Raw genomic sequence first — 14,550 nt, forward strand, 5'->3', positions numbered from 1 at the left:
GGGAGGCCGAGACGGGCGGATCACGAGGTCAGGAGATAGAGACCATCCGTGAAACCCCGTCTCTACCGAAAAATACAAAAAAATAGCCGGGCGAGGTGGCGGGCGCCTGTAGTCCCAGCTACTCAGGAGGCTGAGGCAGGAGAATGGCGTGAACCCGGGAGGCGGAGCTTGCAGTGAGCTGAGATCCGGCCACTGCACTGCAGCATGGGCGACAGAGCGAGACTCCGTCTCAAAAAAAAAAAGAGGCAAGAATAATGGCTGTTTCCTCTGCATAGAAGCAGAGCAGCATGGCTTGGAATTAAGCGTATCTTCTTGGAACTCAGAGAGTCACATCCCGAATGGGAAAGTTACTGGCTTCTCTCCACACCCAAGACTTCCTGGTAAAGTGAGATCATCGTATTTGACTTCCAGGGTCTCAGTCAGAGGACAGCTGCTAGCCCCACAGAGGACAGCTGCTGGCACAGCGTTTGGTGTATAATAGGCACCTCAACAGACACTGTTCCTCTCCCCAGTGAATTGCCCTGCTTTCTGTCCTCTCTCCTTGCATCTGCCTCCCTAATGTTTTCACCCTTTAAGACCTAGCTGACCTAGCTGAAGTTGAAGAACTTTCCAGGTCCCCTCGACCATGTTTTCACTCTTCAAGACCTAGCTGAAGTTTAAGAACTTTCCGGGCCCCCTCCACCACTTCCCACTGGAATATCATCCCCTGCCCTGGCATGGATGTGGATGGCACTCAACACTTCCTGTGTTCCCTGCTAAACCGTGAAGGCCTTGAAGGCCAGGATGCCATCTTTTAATTGCTCAACAAACATCTGGAACATCAAAGGTGAGCACAGATGTGAAAATATCTTATTTGTAATTTGGAATATTATATTTAAAAAAAGGTTTATAAAACGTCTTTTTAATTTTTGGGGAGTAGTACTGTTTCTAAAAGAGAAATTTTGTTGTTTTTGTAATTTTTAAATTTTGATGTCACTTCAAACACAGAAAAGTTACAGTTACAAAGAGTTCCTGTAAGTAAGCCTTTTACCAAGATTCACCAGTTGTCCGCACTTTACCCCATTCACTTTGTCATCCTCTCTCTGAATATGTTTATACAGATGCATGTTTTTCTGAACTGTTTGTAACCGGGAGACATGGTGCTCCTTTACCCCTAAATATTCAGTGTGTATTTCCTGATAATGGTGCTCTCTTCCTTTTTTTTTTTTTTTTTTTGAGATGGAGTCTTGCTGTTGTCGCCTGAGCTAGAGTGTAATGGTGTGACCTCAGCTCACTCCAACCTCTGCCTTCCAGGTTCCAGCAATTCTCCCACCTCAGCCTCCAAGTAGCTGAGATTACAGGTGCTCACCACCACACCCAGCTAATTTTTGTATTTTTGGTAGAGACGGGGTTTCACCATGTTGGCCAGGCTGGCCTCCAACTCCTGACTTCAGATGATCCACCGGCCTCAGCCTCCCAAAGTGCTGAGATTATAGGCGTGAGCCACCACACCCGGCTGTTTGTTTTTTTTAAGAAGGTAGGCCGGGCGCGGTGGCTCACGCCTGTAATCCCAGCACTTTGGGAGGCCGAGGCGGGCGGATCACAAGGTCAGGAGATCGAGACCACGGTGAAACCCCGTTTCTACTAAAAATACAAAAAGTTAGCCGGGCGCGGTTGTGGGCGCCTGTAGTCCCAGCTACTCGGGAGGCTGAGGCAGGAGAATGGCGTGAACCCGGGAGGCGCAGCTTGCGCCACTGCACTCCAGCCTGGGCGACAGAGCGAGACTCCGTCTCAAAAAAAAAAAAAAAAAAAAGGTAGAAGAATTGAGGCTGAGGGTCCCAGATTTTCCTGTGAAAGCTTCAGCAAAGGCCCCAGGCGCGTGGGGTACACAATATCTGAAAAGATGGAGCCGAGGGTGGGTGCAGAGAAGGTTGTGCCTCAGGACCCCAAAAAGAAGGGCAAGGTGAAAAAAGGCAGCACACCTGAAGCTCCTTGTGGGGAATGTGAAAAAACACCATCCCGAGCACCTTGGCAGGAGCTTCCCAGCAGGATGTCGGCAGACTCCTGATCTCCATGGACCAGTCCAGCTCCAGAAGGACGTTTCCAGCTAACAGGGGTGAGATCCCAAAGGGCTTGGAAAGAAAGTGTTTCTTTCCAGAAACCAAGTCAACCAAAGACATGGCCTCTGGCCTTGGAGGTGTCGGAGGTCAGCTTGTGGTCCCTAGGAAAAGAGAGTCACACCAGTTGGTCCTTCTGCCCAATAAATAAGAAGCATGTAAGGCCTTTGGCCTCCTAGGAAAGTACTTGATGGTGCACATTATGAGGGAGTGAAATAGCAGGATCTGCAAGAACTCTCAAAACACGGAATGGATAAACAAAATGTGGTATATACACACTACTGAATATTATTCACTAAAAGGAAGGAAAATTTACAAGAAAGGAAATTCTGATGCATGCTACAACGTGGATGAATCTGGATGACATGATGCTAAGTGAAATAAGCCCAATACAAAAGGAGAAAATACAGTATGATACCACTTATATGAGGTACCTAGAACAGTCAAATTCATGGAAACAGAAAGTAGAATGGTGATTGCCAGGGGCTTGAGGAAGGAGAGAATGCAGAGTTAGTGTTGAATGGGTACAGAGTTTCAGTTTTGCAAGACAAAAAGAGTTCTGGTGAGGGATGATGGTGATGCTTGCACAACAGTGTGAATGTACTTGATGCCACTGAATTGTACACTTAAAGATGGTTAAGATGGTAAATTTTGGCTTGTGCCTGTAATCCCAGCACTTTGGGAGGCCGAGGTGGGCAGATCACGAGGTCAGGAGATTGAGACCATCCTGGCTAACATGGTGAAACCCCGTCTCTACTAAAAATATAAAAAGTTAGCCAGACATGGTAGCACACGCCTGTAATCCCAGCTACTCAGGAGGCTGAGGCAAGAGAATACCTTGAACCTGGGAGGTGGAGGTCACAGTGATCTGAGATTGTGCCACTGCACTCCAGCCTGGGTGACAGAGACAGACTCCGTCTCAAAAAAAAAAAATAAAATAATAATAATAATAAAAGGATTTTTTTTAGAGATCACTTATCAATACTAAAATTCTATAATTCTATTTTTTTTTTTTTTTGAGATGGAGTCTCGCTCTGTTGCCCAGGCTGGAGTGCAGTGGCACGATCTTAGCTCACTGCAAAGTCTGCCTCCCAGGTTCAAGCGATTCTCTTGCCTCAGCCCCTCTTGAGTAGCTGGGACTACAGGCACCTTCCACCATGCCTGGCTAATTTTTGTATTTTTAGTAGAGATGGGTTTTCACCATGTTGCCCAGGCTGGTCTTGAACTCCTGACCTCAGGTGATCCACCCGCCTCAGCCCCCCCAAAGTGCTGGGATTACAGGCATGAGCCACCACACCTGGCCTATAATTCTGTTTTTAAAAAGCAGAAGATATCAGAAATGGGGATCCCCCAGTCCTGACTCAACCCCTTCATCTCTCAAGTAAGGAAACTGAAGCTGGGGTTCTTCTGTGGCTTGCAGCTGAATCCTGATGGGAATTGGACCTAGAACCCTGGGAGAATGCTGGGAGAACAGAGAACGTGGTGTTTGCCAGGGCCTCCAAGAACACAGTCACAGAGAGGGGGCTGTGAAGATGGCAACACAGCGGCAGTAAAAGTAACTTCCAAAGAAGACAGGAAAATCTTTTTATTGCAGAGGTGACATTTGAACTGGTAACAAACCAACCATAGGTGTTTGCCAGGTGGAGAAAATGTAAGCTAAAAAGGTAAAAATCTAGGGATCAGTACGTATAACCACAGATCAGTACATGTAACACAGAGGGGTGTTTTTCAGCCACAAAAGATGATATTGAGGAGAGAGGCCATTTCTCTTACGGTCTCCTGTCTCCAAAGAAAAGGAAGAAGTAAAAACTGAAAAATAACAGACTGATCGGGCACCACTGACCAGGCCTGTAGGTTAAAGATTAATCCCCATCCTAATTGCTTGTGTTATCTATAGATCACAGACAATGGTATAGAGAAATACTTGCCTGCTTACACCCACCTAGTCACATATCCCACACTTGCTCAATCTGTCACGACCCTGTCACATGGACCCCTTAGAGTTATAAGCCCTTAAAAGGGCCAGGAACTCTTTCTTTGGGGAGCTCGGTTCTTGAGATGTAAGTCTGCCGATGCTCCCAGCCGAATAAAGCCACTTCCTTCTTAAACCCAGTGTCTGAGGGGTTTTGTCTGCAGCTCGACCTGCTACATATCTTGGTTGAAGTGAGGTGGTTGACAGACAGCCGAGGCAGTCCCTTAGGCGGCTTAGGCCTGCCCTGCGGAGCATCCCTGCAGGGGGACTCCAGCCAGCTTGAGCAAAGCAGATCCTGAGAGCTCTCCCGGATAGGCATTTGCCCAGGTGGAACACCTCGTCAGAGCAGTGCATGGCAGGCCCCCACAGAGGATCAATTCAGTGGCTGAACACCAGGAAGAAATTGGCGCTTGGAGTCTGGACATCTGGAATACAGTAGGACCAGTCTTGGGAACTTGCCCACTCCATTTAAGTGGAAGCGTGGCCTGATCACCCACGGCATGCCTTTATTGGCACTTTGGTTTTGATTTTGATTTTGACTTGGTTTGAATTGCTTGATGAACAAGCATGCCTTTATGGGCACTTTGGTTTTGGTTTTGATTCTGATTTGGTGTGAATTGCTTGACGAGTGAGTGACCTTTTACTCTTTGCCCTTTTTCTTTCCCTTCTTGTGGCAAGAGTGTTGCTTTGTCTCGGGGAGGAAAATGGGTAAAACACAGAGTAAGCCCACCCCGTTAGGGATTATGTTAAAAAAATTTTTCAAAAAAGGTTTTAATGGAGATTATGGGGATACTATACCCCAGGAAAACTTAGGACCTTGCATGAGATAGATTGGCCAGCATTAGAAGTGGATTGGCCATCAGAAGGAAGCCTAGACAGGTCCCCTGTTTCAAAGGTATGGCACAAGGTAGTTGGTAAGCCAGGATACCCAAACCAGTTTCTGTACATAGACACTTGGTTACAGCTGGTTTTAAATCCCTACAGTGGTTAAGAGGACAGGCAGCAGTTGTACTAGTGGCAAAGATGGGGAGAATTTATGTAAAAAGAATGTTATATGGTAAATTCTTGTCCTGAAATAAATTAACTTGTTGTTTAAAGAAAGGGATGTTTGCCATAAGTGAGAAAGTTGAGGCATGTCGAAGAATTGTTTGTGAAAGTCATGAAAGAAAAAAAGAATGTGTGTCATGAAAAGGAATTTATGCAAGAAACATTGTATAATTTAAAATAATTAGGCCTCCTGAATGTAAAACTATTGAAGAAACATTTTATGTGCAAGGTATATAAGGAAAGTAAAATATACTTTTAATAAAAGGATTATAAGGAGGCATAAGAATGTAGATTTTTACCTACATTAAAAGGTTAAAAACATTTTTGTTTTGAAGGTTTAAGCAAGTTTTGAAACATTAATTGTAAAGGAAATTCTGTGTGTAAACATATTGGCTAAAGTTAAAGGGGTATCATCCAGTTTTTCTGTGAACTGGACATTAAAATAAAAACACAATGGGTTTTTCTTAAAACACTAACCTGCTCTTTAACAACAAGTATAAAATATTAAAAAGAGTCTATAAAAATCTTACCTTATGATCACACATTAAAAATTGAATAAATATGTCTACAAAGTTTTATTAAAACTAAGTTTAACATTAATAACACACTAATATAAAGGTGAAATTCAGCTTATCTGGTATAAAAATCATACAGGAAGCACTGTCAAATAAAAAATGGTGTTTGGCTTTCTTTGGTCTAAAAACTAATAAAAATGATGCTAAAGGAAATTTCTCAGTAAGAAGGCACCAAGGACTGCAAAGTCCACTGCTGATGTCTCCACATTTAAAACAAAAGGTTGGCTGGGCATGGTGGCTCATGCTGTAATCCCAGGACTTTGGGAGGCTGAGGTGGGCGGATCACGAGGTCAGGAGATTGAGACCATCCTGGCTAACACAGTGAAACCCCGTCTCTACTAAAAACACAAAAAACTAGCTGGGCGAGGTGGCGGGCGCCTGTAGTCCCAGCTACTCAGGAGGCTGAGGCAGGAGAATGGTGTGAACCCAGGAAGCGGAGCTTGCAGTGAGCCGAGATGGCACCACTGCACTCCAGCCTGGGCGACAGAGCAAGACTCCGTCTCAAAAAATAAAAATAAAACAAAAGGTCAATTTCTTAGAAATTCTATACTTGGTTTATCTTCCACTTTACTTTCCTTCAAAACTAAAAGTCTTTCAGCACATGTACCACCCCTAGAATTTCCGGTAAACCAGCACCAGCCTGAAGATCAAGTTCTCATCCAAGGGTGGAAAGAAGGAAAACTCAAGTCAGCCTGGGAAGGACACTACCTTGTGCTGCTAACCACTGAGATTGCTGTTTATATAGTGAAAAAGGGATGGACTCATCACACCCGAGTCAAGAAAGCACCACCCCCTCCAGAGTGTGGGCCATAGTCCCAGGGGAAAACCCTACCAAACTAAAGCTAAGAGAAATTGAACTCTTTCATCTACTCTATTACTTCTTTCCTTGCTCTATTGCTGACCATCTAGTTATTAATATAACCAAGTCAATTTCGCCTCAAACTATTGCATTTAATGCTTGCCTTGTTATACTCTGTGGGGACTTGCCAAGTCAAAGACAGCTCTCTACTTCAGAAAAGTACCTCTGTTCCTCCTGACTTTCCTCAGACTGGGCATTAGTAAATTGGGACCATTTAATCTGGGGAGATTTCAATAAAGACCCCAGTGTCAATCAGGAGTCTTGTCCCCTGATGTAGAGCTTTTATGCCATAGTTTGTCCAACATTCTGTGGACCACTAAAGAGCAAGGATGGACTGCCCCAACCAGTTTTTGTAATTTCCTAAAAGCATACATTCATTTTACTAGAGGATCATAGAAGATACAGACTTAAAACAAACTTTGGCGATTAAGACAGGATAACAAGACGCAAATGCCTAGTTGGAATAGATCAAATATTCCATCTGCACGTTAAACAAAAGCACTTGTTATGCTTGTGTACACGGTAGACCAGAGGCCCAGATTGTCCCCTTTCCACTAAGGTGGAAAGTTGCAGTTGACCAGGCGTGGACTGCATGGCAGCTCTTTTCCAGGATTCTACAGCCTGGAGTAATAAGTCGTGCGAAGCTCTCTCTCTGCTATATCCTGAAATTTGGCATCTTGTGGGTCAGCCCCCAAGGACCATCCAGCTTCCATCTCCCAACACTAAGTTCACTTCGTGTCTCTTGTGACAGGGAGGAAACTTAGCATTCCTTGGAGACCTGAAGGGATGCAGTGAGCTTAAGAATTTTCAAAAGCTTATCAATCAGTCAGCCCTTGTTCGTCCCCGAGCGGATGTGTGGTGGTATCGTGGTGGACCTTTACTGGACACTCTGCCAAATAACTGGAGTGGCAGTTGTGCTTTAGTCCAATTGGCTCTCCCTTTCACCCTGGCATTTCATCAACCAGAGGGAGGAAAATAAGACATTGTAAAGTGAGAGAAGCCCCTTATATGTCTTTCAACTCTCACGTCTATTTAGATGCAATTGGAGTCCCACAGGGAATACCAGATCAATTTAAAACCTGAAATCAAATAGTTGCAGGATTTGAGTCAATATTTTGGTGGGTGACAGTTAATACAAATGTAGATTGGATAAACTACATCTATTACAACCAACAGCAATGAACTTTTCATGAGTTAAAAAAAAAAAAAAACTCATATCGGCTCCAGCCATGGGGCTACCTGACCTGACAAAACCTTTTACGCTGTATGTGTCAGAAAGAGAAAAAATAGTGGTTGGCGTTTTGACCCAGACTGTGGGGCCCTGGCTGTGGCCAGTGGCCTACCTCTCTAAACAACTAGACGAGGTTTCTAAGGGCTGGCCCCCATGTTTGAGGGCCTTGGCAGCAACAGCCCTGCTAGCACAAGAAGCAGATAAGCTAACTCTTGGGCAAAACCTAAACATAAAGGCCCATGATGGTAACACTAATGAACATCTAAGGACATCATTGGTTAACAAATGCTAGACTAACTAGGTACCAAAGCTTGCTCTGTGAAAATCCCCACATAACTATTGAAGTTTGCAACACCCCAAACTCTGCCACCTTGCTCCTTGTATCAGAGAGCCCAGGTAAACATAACTGTATAGAGGTGTCGGACTCAGTTTATTCTAGCAGGCCCGACCTCCGAGACCATCCTTGGACATCAGTAGACTAGGAGCTGTACATGGACGGGAGCAGCTGCATCAACCCACAAGGAGAGGTGTGCGGGATATGCAGTGGTAATCCTGGACGCTGTTATTGAAGCCAAGTCGTTGCCCCAGAGCAATTCAGCCCAGAAGCCCAAACTTTAATTTGGGCCTTAGAGCTGAGTGAAAGTAAGATTGTAAACATTTACACTGACTCTCAGTATGCCTTCTTAACCCTCCAAGTACATGGGACGTTATACAAGGGGAAAGGTCTGTTGAACTCTGGGGGCAAAGACATAAACTATCAGCAAGGGATCCTGCAATTATTAGAGGCAGTGTGGAAGCCCCAAAAGGTGGCAGTCATACACTGCGGAGGACACCAGCGAGCTTCCACCTCGATTGCCTTAGGGAACTCCCGGGGGGACTTAGAAGCTCAAAAAGCAGTATCCACCCCCTACCAGGCATCAGTCACAGTCCCCCTGCTCCCTCAGGCACCTGACCTTGTACCTACTTATTCTTTCTTTTTTCTTTTCTTTTCTTTTTTTGAGACGGAGTCTCGCTCTGTCGCCCAGGCTGGAGTGCAGTGGCACAATCTCGGCTCACTGCAAGTTCCACCTCCCAGGTTCACACCATTCTCCTGCCTCAGCCTCCCGAGTAGCTGGGACTACAGGTGACTGCCACCACACCCGGCTAATGTTTTGTATTTTTAGTAGAGATGGGGTGTCACCGTATTAGCCAGGATGGTCTCGATCTCTTGACCTTGCAATCTGCCTGCCTTGGCCTCCCAAAGTGCTGGGATTACAGGCGTGAGCCACCACGCCTGGCCGTACTTACTTATTCTAAAGAAGAGAAAGACTTTCTCCAGGCAGAAGGAGGGCAGGTGATAGAAGAGGGATGGATCCGGTTATTGGACGGAAGAATAGCCGTGCCACAGCTGCTAGGAGCCACAGTTGTACTGGCTGTGCTTGAGACCACCCACCTAGGCCAAGAGTCACTTGAAAAGTTGTTAGACCGGTACTTGTGTATCTCACATCTGTCAGCCCTTGCCAAAGTGGTGGCACAGAAGTGTGTCACCTGCCGTCAGCACAATGCTAGGCAAGGTCCAACTGTCCTGTCCGGCATACAAGTTTATGGAGAAGCCCCATTTGAAGATCTCCAAGTAGACTTCACCGAGATACCCAAATGTGGAGGTAACAAGTATTTGCTAGTTCTAGTGTGTACATACGCAGGGTTGGTGGAGGCCTATCCAACACGAACCGAGAAAGCTTGTGAAATAACCCGTGTGCTTCTCCGAGATCTCATCCCTAGGTTTGGACTGCCCTTACGGATCAGCTCAGAAAACGGGCCGGTGTTTGTGGCTGATTTGGTACAGAAGACAGCAAAGGTAATGAGTGTGGATCAAAGACTGGAACGTAGCTCCCTTGCGGCCACGGTGGAAAGGACCCCAGACCGTCGTCTTGACCACTCCCACAGCTGTGAAGGTAGAGGGAATCCCAGCCTGGGTCCACCACAGCTGCATAAAACCTGCAGCACCTGAGACCTGGTAGGTGAGACCAAGCCCGGACAACCCTTGCAAAGTGACTCTGAAGAAGACGATAAGCCCTGCTCCAGTCACACCCGGAAGCTGACTGGTTCACTCACGGCCAAAGCATGAGGAAACTCATCGCAGGACTCATTTTCCTTAAATTTTGGACTTGTACAGTAAGGACTTCAACTGACCTTCCTCAGACTGAGGACTGTTCCCAGTGTATACATCAAGTCACCTAGGTAGGACAAAAGGTTGCTGCAGTCCTATTATTTTATAGTTATTATGAGTGTACTGGGACTCTAAAAGGAACTTGTTTGCATAATGCTACTCTATACAAGGTATGTAGCCCAGGAAGTAACCAGCCTGATGTGTGCTATAACACATCTGACCCCCCTATGACTACTGTTTTTGAAATAGGATTGAGGACTGGCAGCTGGGGAAAAGCTGCTATGAGTAAAGTAATAACTAGAACAGAAGAGAAAGGAGTCCCCAAACAAATTATCTTAAAATTTGACACCTGTGCAGCAATCAACAGTGACCCGTATGGAAATAGAATAAGATGTGGCTCTCTAGATTGGGAAAGGGGCTATATAGTAGAAAATAAGTATGTTTGACATGAATTGGGACGGTGTAGTGATGAATGTAGTTACTGATCCTGTGTCATTTAGGCCACCTGGAAAAAAAGATGAGAAGGACCCTGTCTGACTTTAAAAAGGAAGAAGTAACTCTTCCTGCACTAGTGGTCACTGTAACCCATTAGAATTGCTAATTACCAATCCCCTTGGTCCCTGTTGGAAAACAGGAGAGTGCGTAACTCTAGGAATTGATGGAACTAAACTGGATCCCTGAATAAATATTTCAGTCCAAGGGGAGGTCCACAGGTGCTCTCCTGAACCAGTGTTTCAGACCTTTTATGATGAGCTGAATCTGCCAGCACCCAAGCTTCCGAAAAAGACAAAGAACTTGTTTTTCTAGTTGGCAGAAAATGTAGCTCATTTCCTCAATGTTACTTCCTGACAGGTACATGGGGGGACCACTGTGGGAGACCGATGGCCTCAGGAAGCCCGAGTGTTTGTGCCTACTGATCCAGTTCCTGACATAATTTCAGTCCAGAAGGCCCAAACTAGCAACTTCTGGGTCTTAAAAACTTCCATTATTGGCCAGGTGCGGTGGCTCACACCTGTAATCCCAGCACTTTGAGAGGCCGAGGTGAGCAGATCACAAGGTCAGGAGATCAAGACCATCCTGGCTAACACAGTGAAACCCCGTCTCTACTAAAAATACAAAAAATTAGCCAGGCATGGTGGCGGGTGCCTGTAGTCCCAGCTACTCAGGAGGCTGAGGCAGGAGAATGGCTTGAACCCGGGAAGTGGAGCTTGCAGTGAGCTGAGATTGCACCACTGCACTCCAGCCTGGGTAACAGAGTGAGACTCCATCTAAAAAAAAAAAAAAAAAAAAAAAAAAAAAAAAAACACTTCCATTATTGGACAATATTGCATAGCTAGAAGGAAAAAACTTCACTGTCCCTGTAGGAAAGCTCAGTTGCCTAGGACAAAAGCTGTATAACAGAACAGCAAAGACAATCACTTGTTGGGGCTTAAATCCATACTGAAAAGAACCCATTCAGTAAGTTTCCTAAGTTGCAAACTTTTGAGGCTCATCCAGAATTTCATCGGGAGTAGACGGCTCCCACTGGACTGTATTGGATATGTGGGCATAGAGCCTACACCAAACTACCTGACCAATGGACAGGGAGTTGTGTCATTGGTACCATTAAGCCATCCTTTTCCCTGTTACCCATAAAGACAGGTGAGCTTCTAGGTTTGCCTGTCTATACCTCCCAAGAAAAAAGAAGCATAGTCATAGGTAATTGGAAAGATGATGAGTGGCCCCCTGAAAGAATCATACAGTACTATGGGCCTGCCACATGGGCACAAGATGGCTTGTGGGGATACTGAGCCTCCATCTACATGTTCAACCAGATCATACAGTTACAGGCTGTTTTAGAAATAATCACTAATGAAACTGGCAGAGCTTGGACTGTTTTAGTCCGTCAAGAAACCCAAATGAGAAATGCCATCTATCAGAATAGATTAGCCTTAGACTATTTGCTGGCAGCTGAGGGAGGAGTCTGTGGAAAATTCAACTTGACCAATTGCTGTCTGCAAATAGACGATCAAGGACAAGTAGTCAAAAATAGAGACATAACAAAGCTGGCACATGTGCCCGTGCAGGTTTGACATGGGTTTGATCCTGGATCCCCATTTGGAAAGTGGTTTCCAGCTCTTGGAGGATTTAAAACTCTTATAATAGGTATAGTGGTAGTGTTAGGAACCTGCCCATTGCTCCCTTATTTGTTACCCATAGTTCCCCAACTACTAAGAAGTTTTGTTGCTACCTTGGTTCATCAGAAAACTTCAGCACAAGTGTATTACATGAATCACTATCCATCTGTCTCACAGGAAGACCTGGATAGTGAGGATGAGAGTGAGAACTCCCACTAGTGAGTGAGGTTCTCAAAGAGGGGAATGAGGAGAGAGGACGTTTCTCTTGCTGTCTCCTGTCTCCAAAGAAAAGGGGGAAGTAACAACTGAAAAATAATAGACTGATCGGTGCCACTGGCCAGACCTGTAGGTTAAAGATTAACCCCCATCCTAATCGCTTGTGCTATCTATAGATCACAGACAATGGTATAGAGAAATACTTGCCTCGCTTACCCCCATCTAGTCACATACCCCATGCTTGCTTAATCTATCATGACCCTGTCATGTGGACGCCTTAGAATTATAAGCTCTTAAAAGGGCCAGGAACTCTTTCTTTGGGGAGCTCAGCTCTTGAGACACAAGTCTGCTGGCACTCCCAGCCAAATAAAGCCACTTTCTTCTTTTTTTTTTTTTTTTTTTGAGGCGGAGTCTCGCTTTGTCGCCTAGGCTGTAGTGCAGTGGCGCGATCTCGGCTCACTGCAAGCTCCGCCTCCGGGGTTCACGCCATTCTCCTGCCTCAGTCTCCCGAGTAGCTGGGACTACAGGCGCCCACCACCACGCCCGGCTAATTTTTTGTATTTTTAGTAGAGACGGGGTTTCACCGTGTTAGCCAGGATGGCCTCGATCTGCTGACCTCGTGATCCACCCGCCTCGGCCTCCCAAAGTGCTGGGATTACAGGCTTGAGCCACCGCGCCCGGCCAAGCCACTTCCTTCTTTAACCCCGTGTCTGAGGGGTTTTGTCCGCAGCTCGTACGGCTACCATATGATGTTAATGTGTACTGGTTAAGATTTATGTAAAATGCACTAATAACAGGGGAAGCTGGCTGTAGATCTGGGAACTCTGTACTATCTTTATAATTTTTCTGTAATTCTAAAATTTACAAACCAAATTTAAGGATACTTATTTTTAGAAATAAAGTAAAATAAAATATGTATTTTAAAAAGTAAATAAATACATAAATAAGTAAATTTTAAAAACAAGCTCTCAGTAAAATGATACTACTCTTACTGGACCAGAGAGTGCTGTTTCCCTGGAGTCTGTGGCATAGCACAGGATGGCCCCTCTGTGTGTTCACTGACCCTGTGCTCACCCAGACTGGGGGTATTTGAAACTGACAGTTCCCTCAGTTTCACCAGAAATCCTCCATGGCTTGGGCCATTGGCAGCAGGACCTGAGCCTAGCCCTCCAAATCCTCACTCATAACGTTGGCTTAAATGACATTCACCACCAGTGCCTTACTCCCTACCCCAAGACTCTAGCCTCAGGTGTCATTTGTTTGTTTGTTTGTTTTTGTCTTTAGAGACAGGGTCTTGCTGTGATGCCCAGGCTAGATTCTCACTCCTGGGCTCAAGTGATTCTGCCACCTCAGCCTCCTGAGTAGCTAGAATTATAGGAACAGGCCACTGAGCCCAGTTTATGGTGCCAATCCTATAGATCCATCAAACTTCAGTCTTGAACTGAGAGGCTCAGGGGAATAGGTTGGAAGGAAGGCTTTTCATGGTATGCCCTTTTGTACCTTTTGAATGTTGGACCATGTCAGTGTGTCAATATACTATCTACTAAAATAAGACATAAAACAAAACAGAGCCGGGCACGGTGGCTCACGCCTGTAATCCCAGCACTTAGGGAGGCTGAGGTGGGTGGATCATGAGGTCAGGAGTTCAAGACCAGCCTGGCCAAGATAGTGAATTCCCATATCTACTAAAAATACAAAAATTAGCCAGGTGTGGTGGCAGGAGCCTGTAATCCCAGCTACTTAGGAGGCTGAGGCAGAGAATTGCTGGAACCTGGGAGGTGGAGGTTGCAGTGAGCCGAGATAGCGCCACTGCACTCCAGCCTGGTGACAGAGTAAGACTCAGTCTCAAAAAAAAACAAAAAAACAAAAAAACACACACACACATGCACACAAAACAGTCTCCTTTTCTCTGTGAATCCTTCTGACTACTACAGGGAAGAATGAAGCCTCTGGCCTCGTGTTCACTACCCTGCCAGTCAGTGCTGCTGATCACCTTTCCCTGTGTAAATGTCTGGCTCCCTTTCCAGGCTAGAAGTCCCTTAAACGAGGCCGGGCATGGTGGCTCTCGCCTGTAATCCCAGCACTTTGGGAGGCCTGGATGGGCAGATCACCTGAGGTCAGGAGTTCAAGAGCAGCCTGGACAACCAACATGGTGAAGCCCCATCTCTACCAAAAATACAAAAATTAGTCAGGTGTGGTGAAGGGTGCCTGTAGACTCAGCTACTTGGAGGGGCTGAGGTAGGAGAATCCTTGAACCCTGGAGGCAGAGGTTGCAGTGAGCTGAGATC

The 14,550-nt window shown here is 45.7% G+C and overlaps 1 long non-coding RNA gene across 1 annotated transcript; it reads left to right on the plus strand.

Annotated features, from left to right (window-relative positions):
• Positions 1–502: 502 nt before the first annotated feature.
• On the plus strand, positions 503–12,646 carry LOC135970231 (uncharacterized). The gene is made up of 2 exons (XR_010585831.1): positions 503–826; positions 3,517–12,646. It is a non-coding gene; the product is annotated as an uncharacterized lncRNA (long non-coding RNA).
• Positions 12,647–14,550: the final 1,904 nt, after the last annotated feature.

The sequence above is a fragment of the Macaca fascicularis genome, chromosome 3 (assembly GCF_037993035.2).
Source record: "Macaca fascicularis isolate 582-1 chromosome 3, T2T-MFA8v1.1".
Lineage (NCBI taxonomy): Eukaryota > Metazoa > Chordata > Mammalia > Primates > Cercopithecidae > Macaca > Macaca fascicularis.